We start from the raw sequence: 19,904 nt of genomic DNA on the forward strand, positions 1-19,904 counted from the left end.
AGAGAGTTTACAGATGAGAAGCAAAAAAGAGCCGGTAGGTGCTAAAAAATAAACCTTACACTCGAACGTTAGAACAGGCTTTTCCCCGCAGCACGCCGTGTAATAAATACTCACAAAGAAAACGGCGGCCGTTACAACTTATGTCTAAAAATGTATCGTTTCATGCATCGGTTAAAACACTCGACTCCAGGGGTCCGTTCTTCGTACCTCGCTTACTACATCCAAGATCAAATCATCGCGCTAACTTTGAGCTCGCTAATCCGGTTCTCCGAACACACCTGTTGTTGACGATTAGTATAGCTGGATGAAGTAATCTGAGATCACTGGGTGGCTTAAAAGGGGCTACGCATCGATAGTAGAAACATTGATCGGCAACCCTGTGATTGGTCGGCGAAGATGGCGAAGGAGCGCGCTCAGTATTTCACGGCAGCAGACCAAGAACTCTTGATTGAGGGATATCAGGAGTTTCAGAGTTTAATTAAAACGCAAGGGAACACTGCAAAGGCTGCAAAAGCAAGGAGAGAGGGCTGGCAGAAAGTTGCTGACAAATTAAACTCGTAAGTAATTTATTATATTGCATTATATCATATTATATTATATTACATCATATCCTCTTTCACATTAGAGCCACAACAGGACCCACTAGAACATGGGAACAAGTAAAAGTGAAATATAAGAATATTGTACAGAATGGTAATATTTACCACTTATATTGCTTTTAGTCTCCTGAAAAGAGACCCTGAAATAATCTGTTTGTTTGTTTATAACAGCAACCAAGAAAAGGGCAGAGCAAATAAAGACAGGTGGTGGTCCTGCACCCCTCGTCACACCCCAGCAGAGGAGCTGGCCCTAGGGTTGAATGCCACCAGACCCATTGTTGAGGGCATCCCTGGGGCGGCTCTTCCTTAGACCAGCAGCCGGGTGCAGTAGCAGCACCTTCATAACTGGTGCTATTTGTACAATGTCAAATATTTGGTTGTTGCCTTAATTAAAATGCTTTTTGTACTGTGACATTTATTGACATTGTGGTTTTTTTTGTGTGTAGTTTTACATAACACTCCATCACTTCTACCTGTTCCCATGCAAGGGTGACTGAAGCATGCACAGTCTACACATATATATATATATATATATATATATATATATATATATATATATATATATATATATATATATGATAGATAGATAGATAGATAGATAGATATATGCATATGTCTATGTATCTATATCTATATATCTATATATCTATATATATATATATATATATATAGACGGGATATATATATATATATCCCGCTCTATCCCGCAATATACGCTGAATTCTGAAATCTCTCCTTATCAATCTTGCACCTTCCGCAATGGGTTGCTCGCGTACAAACGGACAGGACATGGCTGCGACAGACTTCCCAAATCTACCTTCGCTTTTATAGCCGTGGTCTCTCATCTTGATTGCACGTAGTAATTTACTATTACTACCCTAAAATATGAATTACATCTGACATAATCTACTACATGACATAGAATGATTAATAGTACATTTCCCTTTTTTTCGGAAATGACCTGTATGTATCTGTATGAAATCAATAAAAGAATCAAATACTGCATTATCTTTAGTTACATTGATAATATTTATTTATGGAAAAACAGTGGCGAAATATCGCTGTTGCTTTTGTATAAATGCAGCGGACATACCTGAGTGGCCGCGATCTAATCTTGTTTACATAAAGTAAGCCTGCTCCCGAGCAGGTTTACGCCACGGATCTGTTGCTATGACAGCAAGTCCCGGATGAGCTTGGAGAACCGAATGATCCAAGATCACGCGAAATCGTCAACATTCAAATCCGGCTAACTTACTTAGCGAGGTACGAAGAACGGACCCCAGGTACACGACAGCTGGAAACACTTCACACAACTCGAGCTGCCCGAGATTCACAGAATTTTCAGAAAATGTAAAAATTTTGTGATTTATATCATTATCGGGCGATAGATGTCTTATATCGGGATATGAGATTTTGGTCATATCGCAAAGCCTGATGATATACTAAAGTGCATAAAGATGTGTGGAAAAAAATAATGCTTTGGCTAGATGTTTGATAAATGCAGAATACTTTCAGGAATTGACCATAAACAATCTGTAGGCATAATCCACAGGTTTGTATTAGATCTTTAATTCTCAGCCTGAAATACAAAATAATTCAGCATATTGCCAAATCTAATTATATTTGGAAATATGCAAAATTATTTCATATTCCCCTTTTGAGTAATGATATTGACATATTCTGTACACATCAGTAAAGAATAAAAGAAGGAATAAAAGAAATTTAGACATTTTATTTATGTTTAGGCTAATCACTTTACAGACAGATTCACAGGACTCAACGTTTGTCAAAGGTTTTAGGAGCAGTGGTGCCTTTTTATTACGTAGTTGTCTCTAATAATCTTCACTGTTGGTCACTTTTAGATTTAATAATAGAAATTTATGTAAATGAGATCTTCTCTGGCTTCTTTTACTGTCCTGTCCCTAGCAAGTCAATAACTGAATATTTATGCAGGCCTGTACAGCCTCTGAGGCTCTAAATTTACAAGGATTTCAATTCAGCAAACATAAAACATTTTCTTCTTGACCATCTCCAACCATAAACATTTTATAGTCTAAAGTTTGAACATATATAAAAGTCCTGTCAAGTTTTAACTTAATAAATCAAATAAGATTTATATTTTAGAGAAGTAGGCCACAGACCAACTTCCCTCCCATTTCTTCGCTCACAAAATAGCTGGAAAAGAACCGTGTAGTTGTAGCAGTAACCAGTGTGTTAAGTGGATGCGTTCTACAGGGAGATGGCCACAGGCAGGAATGATTTTCTGTGTCGTTCAGTGGTGCTTTTCGGTGCTCTCAGTCTCTCACTGAACGCGCTCCTGTGACTGGCCAGCATGTCATGGAGTGGGTGGGAGGTGTTATCCAACATTGTCTTTATTTTGGACAACATCCGCCTCTCCGACACCACCTTGAGGGAGTCCAGCTCCATCCCAACAACATTGCTGGCCTTACGGATCAGTTTATTGAGTCTGTTGGCATCTGCACCCTCAGCCTGCTCCCCAGCATGCAACAGCATAGAGGATCGCACTGGCCACAACAGACTCATAGAAAATCCTGAGCATTTTCTGGCAGATGTTGAAGGACCTCAGTCGCCTCAAAAAATAGAGACGACTCTGGCCCTTCCTGTAAAGTGCTTTGGTGTTTTTAGCCCAGTCCAGTTTATTGTCAATGTGTGTACTCCAAGGTATTTATAGTCCTCCACAATGTCAACACTGACCCCTGGATTGAAACAGGGGTCAAGTGTTTCCTGGTCTTCCTGAAGTCCACGATCAGTTCTTTGGTCTTTGCCACGTTGAGCTGCAGATGATTCTGCTCACACCACGTGACAAAGGAGTCGACCACAGCCCGGTACTCCGTCTCATCATCCCTGCTGATGCATCCAACCACCGCTGAGTCATCAGGAAACTTCTGAAGATGGCAGGTCTCTGTGCAGTGGCTGAAGTCTGTGGTGTAGAGGGTGAAGAGGAAGGGGAGAGGACAGTCCCAGTGGTGCCCTGTGTTGCTGATTACCTTGTCAGACACACACTGTGGGAGACGTACATATTGTGGTCTTCCTGTCAGGTAATCAACAATCCAGGACACCAGAGAAGCATCCACCGGCATCGCTGCTAACTTATCACCCAGGAGGGTCGGCCTGATGGTGTTGAAAGCACTGGAAAAGTCAAAAAACATGACCCTCACAGTGCTCGCTGGCTGGTCCAGATGGGTGTAGACACGATCGAGCAGGTAGATGATGGCGTCCTCTGTTCCGAGACGAGGCTGATAGGCAAATTGAAGGGGATCCAGATGTGGTCTGACAATGGGTTGCAGCTGGTCCAAGATGAGCCTTTCCAGGGTCTTCATGATGTGGGAGGTCAGTGCCACGGGCCTGTAATCCTGGGGGCCACTGGGACGTGGCGTCTTTGGAATAGGGACGAGGCATGATGTCTTCCACATCACTGGTACCCTCTGCAGACTCAGACTCAGCATAAACAGTTTATGAAAGACTCCACACAGCTGGGGGGCACAGGCCTTGAGGACGCGGGGACTCACTCCATCCGGTCCAGCAGACTTGCCTGAGTGAAGTCTCCTCATTTGCATCTCCACCTGGTATTGAGTGAAGGTGATGGGTGGGGGAGGGGTCTCAGGAATCTCACAGGAGGCAACAGTGTTATGTGAAGAGAGAGGCTGGCACAGTGGTGTGGCTCTGGATTCCAGGCTGACTACAGGTGAGGTTGAGGGGGTGTGAGCAGACACTGTGGTGTCGAATCTATTGAAAAACAGATTCAACTCGTTAGCTCTGTCCTCACCTCCCTCAGCTCCCCTGCTGTTGGTTGGCCTGAATCCAGTGATGGTCTTCATGCCCCTCCACACTTCTCTCATGCTGTTCTGCTGGAGTTTCCACTCCAGCTTCCTCCTGTAATTGTCCTTAGCCTCTCTGATCTTGTCCTTTAGTAACACCTGGACCTTCCTCACCTCCTCTTTATTGCCCCCTCTGAAAGCCCTCTTCTTGTCGTTAAGGAGGGCTTTGATGTCCTTAGTCACCCACGGCTTGTTATTTGGGTAACAATGAACTGTCTGAGCTGGAACAATGGAGTCGGTGCAGAAAGTTATGTAGTCTGTGATACACTCCGTAAGCCCATTGATGTCCTCAGCGTGAGGCTCACAGAGTGTCTCCCAGTCGGTCACCTCGAAACAGTCCTGTAGTTCCGCTAAGGCCTCCTCTGACCACCTCCTAATGCTCCTCGTGGTCACAGGTTCCCTCCTCACAATTGGCACATAGCGGGGGGTGAATCAGGTTATGATCTGACCTACCAAGTGGGGGGAGGGAGGAGGAGCTGTATGCATCCTTTACATTAGCATACAGCAGATCTAGAATTTTCTCTCCCCTGGTGGGACAGTCCACATATTGTTTGAATGTTGGTAGTGTATTGTCCAGTGATACATGGTTGAAGTCACCCGAGATCACAATAAAGGCACTCGGGTGCTGAGTCTGTAACCGGGCTATGGCAGAGTGAATAGTGTCACATGCAGCTGTGGGGTTAGCAGAGGGAGGAACATAAACAGCCACCAAGATCACGTGAGTAAATAATATCCCTGGGTAAATAATACGGCCTGAGTCCAACAGCACACAGTTCAATGTCCGGGCAACAAATCCTTTCTTTCATTGTTATGCTGGCAGGGTTACACCACCGGTTGTTAACTAAAACAGCAAGCCCACCTCCTTTCCGCTTACCGCTAGCGATGCTGTCCCTGTCCGCCCGAACAGTGTGGAAGCCTTCCACGGAAGCATTCTCGTCGGGAATGTCCTGGTGCATCCATGATTCGGTGAAACACATCAGGCTACACTCTCGGTATTCCCTCTGACTCCGTACCAGTGCTGCGAGCTCGTCGATTTTATTTGATAACGACCGCACATTTCCCATCACGATAGATGGCAGACACGGTTTATACCTCCTCCTCACTTCGAGCCTCCGCTGTCTCACCGTCTCCTTCTTTTTTCTCTTCTGTCCTTGACCTCTGCATCCCCGATGTGCTTTCCTCCAAATTTCAGCTGGTACTTCTGCGGGCCTGGCCAGCGAGCCTGTTGGCATCAGGGCGATCAGCTGATCTCTGGAGTAAACAGTCCGTGCGTGTAGGAGATGTGCCGCGGTCCTGTTCCATGATAAAAGTAGCAGTTCCACGGCCACCAGAAGAAGAAAAACTCTCTCAATCCACATGATTGAGTAAAATATAATAAACGGATGAAAATACAAGTCAGGAAAAAAAAAAGAATACGTAAGAAAAAGAGCTAAACTAAGAGAAAAGGCTGGAGCGACTGTAACAGGCTGCACGCTGGTTGGTGCATGCGCACTAAACTAACGATTAACGTTATAACGTGATATACATTTAAAACACACACACACATACACAGACACACACACACACAAATACAAATGTGTGTGTATGTTTTATATTTTAAAATTCCCACTCACACTGCAGGGCGGTCTTTGACCTTCAAGCTAGAGACTGGGAGCTTTAGGGTTCTGCACAGTATCTTTGCTGTTCCTAGGGCTGCACTCTTCTGGACAGAGATCTCTGATGTTGTTCCTGGGATCTGCTGGAGCCACTCGCCCAGTTTGGGGGAGTCACTCACTGGCTGTGTGTTCAGATTAAAATATTATATATTATGCATTCAATGAAAATTTAAGAGTAATTCTTATATTTGTTCGGGAGATGATTGAGCAGAAGGCCCATTCTGATTTGTGTGTAATCCCCAAAAGTCTCAAAAGCAAATAACCAGCACAGTCGGTGATCTAATCTGAATTTAGAGTGATGCTTTCTGCTCTTCTTTTATTGTATTTTTTTTTATTCTGCTTCAGTAACAGTTTAATTTCACAGGTTTGGCTCCAGGTTTCCGTCAACTCCTGACAAAAAAAAATCAAAGAGCCATTTAAACAGACTTTTAGTCATTTTCTATTTTTAAATGTTTGAATTAGAATGAGATTAAAATGTTTTTGGAATTGCAAATAATTTCTGTAAAATAAAGTTAACTTTATGAAATTGTGTCTCCTTCAGGCTTTCTTGGGAACACAAACAGTCACTCAGAGAAACCATCAACACCAGGTTCTGTGGACCAGGCTCTACTTAATGGTTCAGTGGCTTGATCTCCATTTACTTCACACTGTTCGTGGGCAAACTACTGTGTGTGTGTGTGTGTGTGTGTGTGTGTGTGTGTGTGTGTGTGTGTGTGTGACACCAGAAATTTAAAAAGGGTGGGTGGATTCGTTTGTTAGGTTGATTAGGAAGTTACTGTGCTGGACACCTGCTTTATTTTATCATTCATTTGATCCTCGACATTTTAATCAGTTTGTTTTTAGGGGTTTTACTTTAAAGCCCAACCTCTTCCAACATCTGTAATTCCATAACTCTTGAACCAATTGTTCAGTTGGAAGAATTCCAGTGCTTCCTAAGTTGTTATCCAATGTAATTCAATTCAATGTATTTATATAGCACTCTTCACAGGATAAAACCACAAAGTGCTTCACTGTAATATAAAAACAGAAATACATAAAATACATCAAAATACAAAAAAAATATAAATCAAACATACAGCACAAATCTAATTAAAAGCCAATCTAAATAAATGAGTCTTAAGGTGCTTTTTAAAAGAATAAATACAATCTAGGCAACGTAGAGATGGAGGGAGAGCATTCCACAACCTGGGGGCCACCACTCTAAAAGATCTATCTCCTCTGGTCTTAAAACATGTTCGTGGGACTACCAATAGCCTTTGATTAGATGATCTCAGGCTGCGAGAGGGAGTGTGGGGTTCTAAAAGATCAGAAATGTAGGCAGGGGCATCACAATTCAAAGCTTTAAAAGTCAGTACCAAGATTTTAAAATTCAATTCAATTTTATTTATATAGCGCCAAATCACAACAAAAGTCGCCTCGAGGCGCTTTATATTGTAAGGTAGATCGTACAATAATAGATACAGAGAAAACCCAACAATCATATGACCCCTATGAGCAAGCACTTTGGCGACAGTGGAAGGAAAAACCCTTTAACAGGAAGAAACCTCCGCAGAACCAGGCTCAGGGAGGGCGGGGCCATCTGCTGCGACCGGTTGGGGTGAGAGAAGGTAAACAGGATAAAGACATGCTGTGGAAGAGAGACAGAGATTAATAACAGATATTATTCGATGCAGAGAGGTCTATTAACACATAGTGAGTGAGAAAGGTGACTGGAAAGGAAAAACTCAATGCATCATGGGAATCCCCGGCAGCCTACATCTATTGCAGCATAACTAAGGGAGGATTCAGGGTCACCTGGTCCAGCCCTAACTATATGCTTTAGCAAAAAGGAAAGTTTGAAGCCTAATCTTGAAAGTAGAGATAGTGTCTGTCTCCCGAATCCAAACTGGAAGCTGGTTCCACAGAAATGGGGCCTGAAAACTGAAGGCTCTCCCTCCCATTCTACTTTGAAATACTCTAGGAACAACAAGTAGGCCAGCAGAGCGAGAGCGAAGTGCTCTAATAGGGTGATATGGTACTACAAGGTCATTAAGATAAGATGGGGCCTGATTATTTAAGACCTTGTATGTGAGGAGCAGGGGCCTGTTCTTCGTACCTCGCTAAGTAAGTTAGCCGGATTTGAATGTTGACGATTTCGCGTGATCTTGGATCGTTCGGTTCTCCGAAGCTCATCTGGGACTTGCTGTCATAGCAACAGATCCGTAAGCGTAAACCTGCTCGGGAGCAGGTTTACTTTATGTAAACAGGATTAGATCGCGGCCTCTCAGGTATGTCCGCTGCAGTTATATGAAAGCAAGAGCGATATTTCGCCACTGTTTTACCATAAATAAATATTAGCAATGTAACTAAAGATAATGTATTTGATTCTTTTATTGATTTCATACAGATACATACAGGTCATTTCCGAAAAAAAGGGAAATGTACTATTAATCATTCTATTACATGTAGTAGATCATGTCAGATGTAATTCATATTTTAGAGTAGTAATAGTAAATTACTACGTGCAATCAAGATGACAGACCACGGCTAAAAAGCGAAGGTGGATTTGGGAAGTCTGTCGCAGCCATGTCCTGTCCGTTTGTACGCGAGCAAGGAAGGTGCAAGATTGATAAGGAGAGTTTACAGAATTTAGCGATATTGCGGGATAGACAGGATCCTTTAGCTCGGCGCGACGGTGTGCTCATAGAGAGATATCGATTCTCCCGTGAGGGTATTATTTACTCTCTCTCTCTCTCTCTCTCTCTCTCTATATATATATATATATATATATATATATACTACTGTACTGTATATACTTACTCCCGACTTACTGTGCATGCTTCAGTCACCCCTTGCATGGGAACAGGTAAAAGTGATGGAGTGTTATGTCAAACACACACAAAAACCCCACAATGTCAATAAATGTCACAGTACAAAAAGGGGTGTGACGAGGGGTGCAGGACCACCACCTGTCTTTATTTGCTCTGCCCTTTTCTTGGTTGCTGTTATAAACAAACAAACAGATTATTCCCAGGGTCTCTTGTCATAGACTAAAAGCAATATAAGTGGTAAATATTACCATTCTGTGGAATATTTTATATTTCACTTTTACTTTTTCCCATGTTCTAGTGGGTCCTGTTGTGGCTCTAATGTGAAAGAGGATATGATGTAATATAATATAATGTGGAATAAAATAATATCACATGATATAATGTAATATCATGGATCACTTACGAGTTTAATTTGTCAGCAACTTTCTGCCAGCCCTCTCCTTGCTTTTGCAGCCTTTGCAGTGTTCCCCTGCGTTTTAATTAAACTCTGAAACTCCTGATATCCCTCAATCAAGAGTTCTTGGTCTGCTGCCGTGAAATACTGTGCGCACTCCTTCGACATCTTCGCCGACCAATCACAGGGTTGCCGATCAATGTTTCTACTATCGATGCGTAGCCCCTTTTAAGCCACCCAGTGATCTCAGATTACTTCATCCAGCTATACTAATCGTCAACAACAGGTGTGTTCGGAGAACCGGATTAGCGAGCTCAAAGTTAGCGCGATGATTTGATCTTGGATGTGTCATTTGATCTTGGATGTAGTAAGCGAGGTACGAAGAACAGGCCCCAGGATTTTGAATTCAATTCTGGATTTAACAGCAAGCCAATGAAGGGAAGCCAAAACAGGAGAAATATGTTCTCTCTTCCTAGTCCCTGTCAGTACTCTTGCTGCAGCATTTTGGATTAGCTGAAGACTTTTCAGTGAGTTTTTAGGACATCCTGATAATAATGAATTACAGTAGTCCAGCCTGGAAGTAATAAATGCATGAACTAGTTTTTCAGCATCACTCTGAGACAGGATATTTCTAATTTTAGAGATGTTGCGCAAATGGAAGAAAGCAGTCTTACATATTTGTTTAATATGTGCGTTGAAGGACGTGTCCTGGTCAAAAATGACTCCAAGGTTCCTCACAGCATTACTGGAGGCCAAGGTAATGCCATCCAGAGTAAGAATCTGGTTAGATACCATATTTCTAAGATTTTCAGGGCAGAGTACAATAACCTCAGTTTGATCTGAATTAAGAAGCAGAAAGTTAGCGGCCATCCAGGTCTTTATGTCTAGACTAGACCTGTCATCAAAGCGTAGGTGTTGCATGATGTCTTGGAAGCGGAGGAGGAAGAGGAGACTGCTTCTCAACCTAAAAAGAGAGCTTGTTTGGGGACTGAGACAGCAAAAGATGGCACAGTGTGGCGTGAAGAACAGGTGGGGACCTGTCTCCCTTTCACCCCAATGGAAGCGTACGCTGCAGAAGGAGAGCCAATGGCTAAGGCCAGGAAAAGTATCTTGAGTCGCCTTCAGAGCTTCCTGTGTTTCATCACTCTTGACATGCTTCATAGCATTCAAGAATGGACTATTCAACATGCACAGCAAACGGAGGATGTTCATTGGTTCATGGACCTCCCTGAACTAATGGCATTTATTTCAACTGTCATCTTGCGGGGGGTTAGGGTTCCATCACTACGTGACTGCTGGTCAGCAAACCTGGGAAACCCACAGATCATTGGAACTATGCCGCGTAACCGCTTCCAAGACATCATGCAACACCTACGCTTTGATGACAGGTCCACCCGCAGTGATCGAACAAAGACTGATAAGTTCGCTGCAATTTCCAGTGTGTAGGGATCATTTGTCACCAACTGCATCACGTGCTACAACCCTGGTCTACATATCACCGTTGATGAACAGCTCTTCCCATCAAAGACTCGGTGCTGTTTCCTGCAGTATATTGCAAGTAAACCTGACAAGTTTGGGATCAAGTTTTGGGTGGCTCTGCGACCTAAAATCCAAGTACATTTGCAATGTCCTCCCATATCTTGGCAAGGACCCCAATCGTCCCAGTGGGGAGAGACTGTCTGAAAATGTAGTGATGAGGCTGATGGAGCCATTCCTAGACAAGGGCAGAAATGTTACCACGGACAATTTCTTCGCTTTCACTTGCGCAAAAACTTCTTAGACGGAAAACCACCATCCTCCGCACAGTCAACAAGATTCGCCGGAAAATTCCTCAATCCGCTAGATACACAGATCGCAATGAATTCACCACTCAGGTAGGCTGCAGTTCTTTTTTGGTTCTATGTTTATGTGTTTCATTGTGTGTAAAAGTGCTATGGAAATAACAATTTATCTTATTTCTTAGGTGTTTTCAACCTCTGCTGCCACGCTGACGGCGTATCCGGCCAAACGGAAGAAGACAGTCTATATTCTTAGCAGCATGCACAGCGTGGTTCAGACTGATAACACCACCAAAAGGAAGCCAAACACTGTCACCCTTTACAACACCACAAAGTGTGGCGTGGATGTGATGGACCAGATGGTGCGGGAATACACTGTCCAGATGGTGCGGGAGTACACTGTCCACAGAGGAACACAGCGCTGGCCAGTTGCCGTGTTCTATAAAATGATTGACATGGCAGCACTGAATGCACATGCGCTGTATCAAGCATGCACCGGGACGCAGGAAAGACGGGTGGACTTCCTGGTGGAGCTTGCAAAAGAGTTGGCTTACTGTCGTATAGCTGGGAAGAAGGCAAGAAAAGAACAGTTGCTTCGGACACAACCCTCCACACCTAGCCCTGCAAAAAGAGCCACGTGTCAGGTCAAACACAAATGCAAGAACAATCATGCCACTGTGCGATGTGTTCACTGCTACAGATACCATGGCAGTGCCAGGATTGTGAGTGATTGAAATGTACTCACTCACTTTTTATTATTATTATCTGTAAATATGTGTACAAATGGTTGTTTTTGTAGAAAGTTTTTGTTTTTGTTTTTGTACTGTTTTTATCAATAAATCTTTTGGACATTTATTTTCCTGGATGATTGAGAATGCATCAAGACGAACACAAAACGAAGTTCACAGCTTTTAGCAGTTCCCCCTCCCACACACACAAACAAAGAGGCAGTTGGCAGTTAGAAATCAGCAATCATTCACACACCCCACTCCCTCCACAATTCTCAGGTAACGACCCAATTTACATATGAATTGATGCTAACAGACTAGCCAAGTTAGCTTCCACTTGGCTGACAGAGGGTTAGAAAAGCCTGGGACTTCTAGTGTTAAGACATTCCTGCAGTTTAACTAATTGGTGTGTGTTACCTGGCTTCATGGATAGATAGAGCTGCGTGTCATCTGCATAGCAGTGAAAATTTATGCTATGTCTTCTAATGATGTTGCCTAGGGGAAGCATGTATAATGTAAATAGAACTGGTCCTAGCACTGAGCCCTGTGGAACACCATAATTGACCTTAGTGGGTGAAGAGGACTCTCCATTTACTTGAACAAATTGGAGTCTATTAGATATGATACAAACCACTGCAGTACAGTACCTGTAATACCTACAGCATGTTCTAAACGCTCTAATAGGATATTATGGTCAACAGTATCGAACGCTGCACTGAGGCCATAAGAAGATCATTTGTAACCTTCACTAAAGCTGTTTCTGTGCTGTGATGAGCTTTGAAACCTGACTGAAACTCTTCAAATAAGCCATTCCTCTGCAGATGATGCAGATGGTTCAGATGTGGATACTGTATTGTTCTTTTTGATTTTTTATGTTTAAATTGTTTATTGCTGGTTTTTAGTTTGTTTTTTGTCTGTTTTGGAGCTGACACAGTCTCAATGGAGATGGGTTTTTGGGGGGGGTAGCAGGAGGAGAGAAGCTGCAGAGAGGCGTGTAAGACTGCAACTCTGCTTTGAATTCTAAAATATACTGGAAGCCAGTGTAATGAACGTAACACTGGTGTAATGTGCTCTCTTTTTCGTGTCTTAGTTAAAAGCCTTGCAGCAGCATTCTGGACTAACTGGAGACGGTCAAGATTCCTTTTGCTCAAACAAAGAAAAAGACTGTTACAATAGTCTAAGTGGGATGAAATAAAAGCATGAATAACCATTTCTAACTCAGGTTTAGACAGCAAAGTTCGCAGTTTGGAGATGTTTCTTAGCTGAGAAAGGCAATTCCTAATTAACTGGTGAGAGTGTTGTTCTAGGGACATGGCAGAATCAAAAGTCTCTCCAAGGTACCTGAGGCTCAGGTGAACAGATGAGCCAAGAGAACCAAGATGCTGTTTGATTAGAGATATTTGGCTGCAAAGAAGAATGGGCAAGAATTTCAGTCTCTAGATGTGCAAAGCTGGTAGAGACAGACCCTAAAAGACTGGCAGCTGTAATTGCAGCAAAAGCTGGTTCTACAAAGTATTGACTCAGGGGGCTGAATAATTACGCACACCCCCACTTTGCAGTTATTTATTTGTAAAAAATGTTTGGAATCATGTATGATTTTCGTTCCACTTCTCACGTGTACACCACTTTGTATTGGTCTTTCACGTGGAATTCCAATAAAATTGATTCATGTTTGTGGCTGTAATGTGACAAAATGTGGGAAAGTTCAAGGGGGCCAAATACTTTTGCAAGCCACTGTAATTAATGTTTCTGACTTCTCAGAGTTCAGCTGTAAGTAGTTGTCACCAAGCCACTGTTCAATGGAAGCTAAACATTTAATTAAAGAGGACAGTTTATGGACTTCCATCGGCTTAAAAGAGCAATAGAGCTGAATATGATGAGCATAGAAGTGATAAGACACCTCAGGGAACTGCCTGATTATAAGTCCTAGAGGTAACATGTACAAAAGAAAAAGAATAGTACCCAGAACTGAACCCTGCGGTAACCCACATGTCAGATCCTTAGAATGTGACATAAACCGATTCGCAAAAACACTAAAAGATCTGTTGGAGAGGTACGACCGAAACCACTTCAAAGCCAGACCGGGCACACCGAGTATGTCCCAGACCCTGTTAATCAGGATGGTATGGTCAGTGGTGTCATTCACTAAAAATGCTCTGAGACCTGACCCAAAAAAAAAAAATGATGGTGATACTTCTTCAAAGGACAATAGTGTAGCTGTTCAAAGTATTCAGATTGCTTCTCAGTGTCAACTGGAATAAAAAGCCACAGCCTTAATTTTCTTTTTTTTCTTTTTTTTAAGGGCAACACCTATTAAGCTAATCCTCCCTCATGTTCTGTATGCATTTAGTTGAGGTTTTTGGGAGGTTTTTTTTTATTATTTTATTTTATTTGTTTAAAAAAAAAAAGTTACATTATCACTGTTTTTTGTGTTTTTTGTCTAAAGGTCGAAGTGTTGCTTGTGTATATAATGTAAATTATAATATTTCAATATAAATACACAATGACATATCTTGTAAATAATTGTTGGACAGTTAAATTTTTTACCCGCTAAACAGCCAGTTTGCTTCTGTGATTTTTTTTTTTTTATTTGATTGAAAGTGTTATCGCCCCAGAAATATCAGTTTGTTTAACTGTAAAAGCTTTGATTTCATTGTCAAATTTGATTCTATTTTTAACCTTTTTGATCAAAAATGTTTCAAATGTTTCATCAGAAAAAAATGTAAATACCTGTCTTAAATAAAGGAAATGGTACAGGTATGAGTAAGTATGAGCAAGTAAGCATTTGAAAGAATTCATATACAGTGGTGCCTCGTTCATCGCGGGAGTTACATTCTAAAAATAACCAGCGATAGGTGAAATCTGCGAAGTAGGCAACTTTATTTTTTACAATAATTGATTCAAACCTTTGTAGAAAAATAAGTCCAGTAGGCTATAGAATAAAACCAAAGGCACCCGTGATTGCCTTTGTGTTTGTTGGGGAGAAAACTTACAAACATACAGTACTCCGCGAAAGGTAATCCATGTTATAGCGAGGGACCACTGTATGAGAAAATAAATGACTCCACTTTGTTCATTTCGGTCATTTTAGTGAAAAATGAATTGGTGTCTAAATGGTTGTTGACATATCTTGAAACTGCAGCCAATAAGTTTATTTTTCAAAATATGTTTTTTTTTTTTTTACTAAAGGACATTTCTTGTATAGTTTTGAAAATAAAATGTGGGTCTTTTGCGCCTTCTTCAATAAAAATATTTTGGTAAGTAATTGCTCTGTGTTGTACATTTGTTTTGTATGGAAGTAATGTTTATTAGTGAAACCATATTACCCTCAAATTGGGCTGTCCATTATTACATCGCTTTGCTCTCCGACATCTTCAGCTCCTTGTGGATGCACCTGTAGATGGAGCACTGAGCTGTGATGGAGAACTTTGTGGTGTGAAACAGGAAAAGTCAAAATAAAAAACAGGGTTGTACAGCAAAGTGAGAAAATCCTTAGAGAAACATTTTAACTGTTGTCAATCTGCTGTTATCACAGAGAGAAAAGGAAAAGGTGATGGGTGTTAAATTTAATCTGCCTTCTCCCCTCACACCGAATGACCTTTATTACAAACCGCTGGGTAACAACAAAGATGACATCAACATCAAATGTGGAACATTGCAGAAACAAAAGGACAGACAGGAAAAAGCCGAGGATGACACTAATTTAATAGAAAGATAAAAAAAAAAAAAAAACAGCATTATTTTATTTTTTTGGAGGGGGTGGGCTCAACTTTAATTTTAAAAACAACAAAATCATGCTGATGTAGAGCTGGTTAAGAACTAAAATTATTTGCTAGCTTCTTTGGCACAATAATCACAATAATTTTTATCAACTGTAAAAACATCTTTAATAATAATAATAATAATAATAATAATAATAATAATAATGGATTGCATTTATATAGCGCGCCGAGACCCTCAAAGCTCTTTACAATTCCACTATTCATTCACTCTCACATTCACACACTGGTGGAGGCAAGCTACAGTTGTAGCCACAGCTGCCCTGGGGCAGACTGACAGAAGCGAGGCTGCCATATTGCGCCATCGGCCCCTCTGGCCAACACCAGCAGGCGGTAGGTGAAGTGTCTTGCCCAAGGACACAACGACCGAGACTGAAACAAATCCCAGAATTTGGATTTTATAGTCAAGCAAAAGAAAAAGGGTTTTTTTTTTGTTTTTTGTTTTTTTAAATGCTATAAGGCCTCCAGAAATGCCAATATTTTTTGTTTGTGTGAGAGAGAAAATAAAATGAATAATTTTAGCGATTTTAGTTTAGAGTGGCAGGCCATCTTTAATAAGTGCAGTTTATTTAGTAGTATTTTACCACAGGATGGTGTGAGTCAGTTTGGCATCCGGCAGGTGAGATTATAGCAAACACTGGAGGAACAGTCACTCCTGGAGACTAAAAAATCCTTTTGGACTGTAAAGATGATTGAAGCTGTTTTCCACACTGTAAAATGTAATTCTAGATGTTTGTTATTTCAACATATTATTCTATATCAGTTTGACGATAGATGACTGAAGTTGTTGTTATAACATAGAATTACAAGTTAAAAACGTCCCAATTACACCAAAAAAAAAGCTAACTTGAAAAATCATGTCCAGCTAAATCAGCAACTTATGTGAACTTGACAATGTGGGTAAGTTGAGCACAGCAGGATTCAAAACTGCCTCACGTGACTGCTACCGAGGTGCATCATGGGGAATTGGCGGTTAACGACATGCTCACTTTACTTGGACGTTTTCTAATCGTCTTCTTTGGAATATGCTTTCAAGGTGAGTAACATTGGTTATAACTATAAGGAAAGAGAGCTACAAAAGTTGGAACATGTTTTGAATTTATGGCATGACGTGGGTTTTCTTTTTACCGAAATGTTTGCTTTAGCTAATGTAACTTTAGCCAACAAGGTCCAGCTTGTGTGTCATGACCAAACTTGACCTAATAAACTGACACATGGCCTTTTTATGGGTTTAATGTGGCACTGACCAAATCACAAGTATTGTGCCGCTAGCTTTAAGGTTGTGGACTCAACCACTGTTGCGATATTAGCAAGCTAACTCAGCTAATTAATAAAGCTTATTTCATATTGTCTCTGTACTTGTAAATTTCTTTCAAGTTCACAGGCTGTTGTATTTTGGTGGAAGTTCATTTTGGCAATATTTCCAATAACTGACTGGGTTCAAAAGAACTTTTGGCAGGACTCGGATGCTTGTTGTCATCTGTTTACCCCTATGTAATCACTTAAGTTGTTATGAACTGCTGCATGCTAAGCTGCAAGAGTGCACTGAGGACTGAGACAAAATATGGTCTACAAACCAGCATTATATTAGTTTTATCAGATAGTCCTCCAGTGTGCTTATTTTTGCTTTAATTCTATTGTGCAGTTATTTGTTACCCTGAAATGCTTTATGCTTAACAACAGCTCACTATTTTGACTTATTTTTGAACTCTTGTGATCAGTATGACTAGATTGTGTGAGTTTCCATACTAAAAGAGCTGTAGTGATAAAATAGTTGGCATAAGAGACACTGATTTTTGGCATGGTATACTGCAGAAGTTTTTTTTGTTTTTTTTTTTTGTATAATTTACCTTTTAATTAAACTGCATTCCCTGTATTGTAACAAAACTAACATTGTTTATATGTCAGAAAATTAGCAAACATGAATAAATGGCGAAAACAATATAATTATAACATATATTTTTATTTTACTTATTTTAGGTCTGTGAAGCCAAACTTGATGCTGGGGATTTATTTTTGTCAGTGGAGTCAAATGGTAAGTTACAATTTGTGCATTTTGTCATACTGGAAACACCACAGATTATATTGTAACTTAATAGCTCTGTAGAACAAATGATATAAAGACTGTAGTGTCAGGGTACTTCTTAAGAAGTAATATGGCACTATTGATGATCACATGCAGGTGACATAAACTAAATATTCAGACGTGTTACCAACAAATGATTCATTAACAAAAGCAATGGAGCAGACTGTTTAGGTTCTTGTGGTTGTAATAACATCCATAACTGCAGGTTTGTCATTAATTTATTTTCACAGGTCTAGATGATCACATCTGTCTTTGTCATTTAAATGAGGTGGACTTGCAAACTTTGCACTCTTTTGGGTAAATTGCTGTCCACTACATATACACAGAATGTTCACAGTATTTCAGATCTAAAAGGGAGTATGTAATGGACTTGCTGGCTTTAATGTAAAAAGCCTGTTGTGTAACTTTAATGAGGCAGTTGGACTAAAACAGTATTGCTCATCAAGGTAAACATCTGAGGAATAAGGAAATTGTTACTTGTCCTTTTACTCAGTGTTCTTTTAATCGCACGTTTACTAAAGTTTTACATCACATAAGTCATTTTCACAATCATTCTACTTTAAAAGATTTCGAGACAGACCTTATTGTTCTCTGAACTTCCTTGTTTGCTGAACGGCAGGTAAAGTGCATCTTTTTGTTTGTTTGCTTTTGTGTGTTTGTGTTTTTCTAATGGGCCTCAGATGACTGTTTGCTTAAATTTGGGTCTCAAAGAATCTTTTTTTTATTCTGCCTGTACTCTCCACCCCTCTTCTTCTATTGCTCAGGTTGAAGCAGAATTTGCCCGTCTTACATCTGTTGACCTGAAAGGGTTCCTTTTTGCTGTGCTTGACCATTATGGAGAGGTTCGTGGAGCTGTAGAAAATCAAGAGCGGCATAGGAGGGCTAACTAGGCTCATAAGATGCTTTGGTGATGATGTAAGTGTTCAACTGCGAAATCTAATCCTTTGTTTAAGTTTTAGGTTATCCAGTTCAACTGATGAACTCATTGAAAGAAAGCTGATAAGTAAAGTCTGTCATCATATTTCACAACTGGACATTTAGTGTGGTAACTTTTACAGAATCTGTGTATATTGGTGGTAGGTTGGATATCATATTCTACTTGAATGTCCTGATAAGCCTGATTCAAAATCTCCAATGATAATCATATATTGATGGAATTATGCATCAAAAAGCTGTGAATTTGGAGCTGTCTACATGCTTCATAAACACTGTTTAAAAAGTGTTTTTGTTTTCTTTTTGACTTCTTTGACCAGAGCCCTACACAAAGGAAGAGGACAGAGGACCTCATTTTCTAAAGGAAGATCCCTCACACACTTTCAAGATTGTGAAGGTTAGCATTGTTTCTTTTAGTAAATTTAATAATGACAGCACCACAGTGGATTTTAAATGAAACATGTGGCATTTATGAAACAATAGATGCCACATGATAACATGTGTACTTTTTCCTCACCAAATGTATTATTACAAGATCTTTGACACTGGAGTTGGTCTGGGTTTCAGAGTAACTAACTGGCAAGCTAGCATTGATATTATTAGTGTCTTGTGTTTATTCATGTCTTCACCAGGGTCTTTGACATTTCCCTGCTGTACTGTTCACTTCAGCTTTACGTTTGATTTCTCACATTGTATATTGTAATGGCAGAGATATTAGGATATTTAAGGGGCTGCAGTGGCTGCTACAGCTGTGGGGGCAATACTTTGGTGAAATGTCCTGGACCCTGGAAAGAGACTGTGTAGACTGGGTAAGCAATTAAAGGTTACTGGCCGAGAGTCATTGGGCAGCTGGGTAAAGGTGGATGTTGATATTCAGTGCCAATTATGCAACCTGTTCAGCCATGTCTATATGCTCTTTTTTCATGCTGTTAATATAGGGGGAAAAATAAACTTTAATCAATAAACTGATTAAAGAAGCATTGTCTATGGAGCCATAATCTGATCCTGTTGTGTAGCTGCAGTTTGCACATTTCATGTATTCTCAGCCAGATTTGGTTTAGAGCACAGCCAATATTTAGCATAAGTAGATTTAAATTCACACACACTGATGATGGCAAGCTACATTGTAGCCACAGCTACCCTGGGGCGCACTGACAGAGGCGAGGCTGCCGGACACTGGCACCACCAGTAGGCAACAGGTGAAGTGTCTTGCCCAAGGACACAACGACTGAAACTGTCGTGGGCCGGGGCTCGAACCGGCAACCTTCTGATTATAAGACGAACTGTCAACTCTTGAGCCACG

Source organism: Oreochromis aureus, linkage group 5 (genome assembly GCF_013358895.1).
Source record: "Oreochromis aureus strain Israel breed Guangdong linkage group 5, ZZ_aureus, whole genome shotgun sequence".
NCBI lineage: Eukaryota > Metazoa > Chordata > Actinopteri > Cichliformes > Cichlidae > Oreochromis > Oreochromis aureus.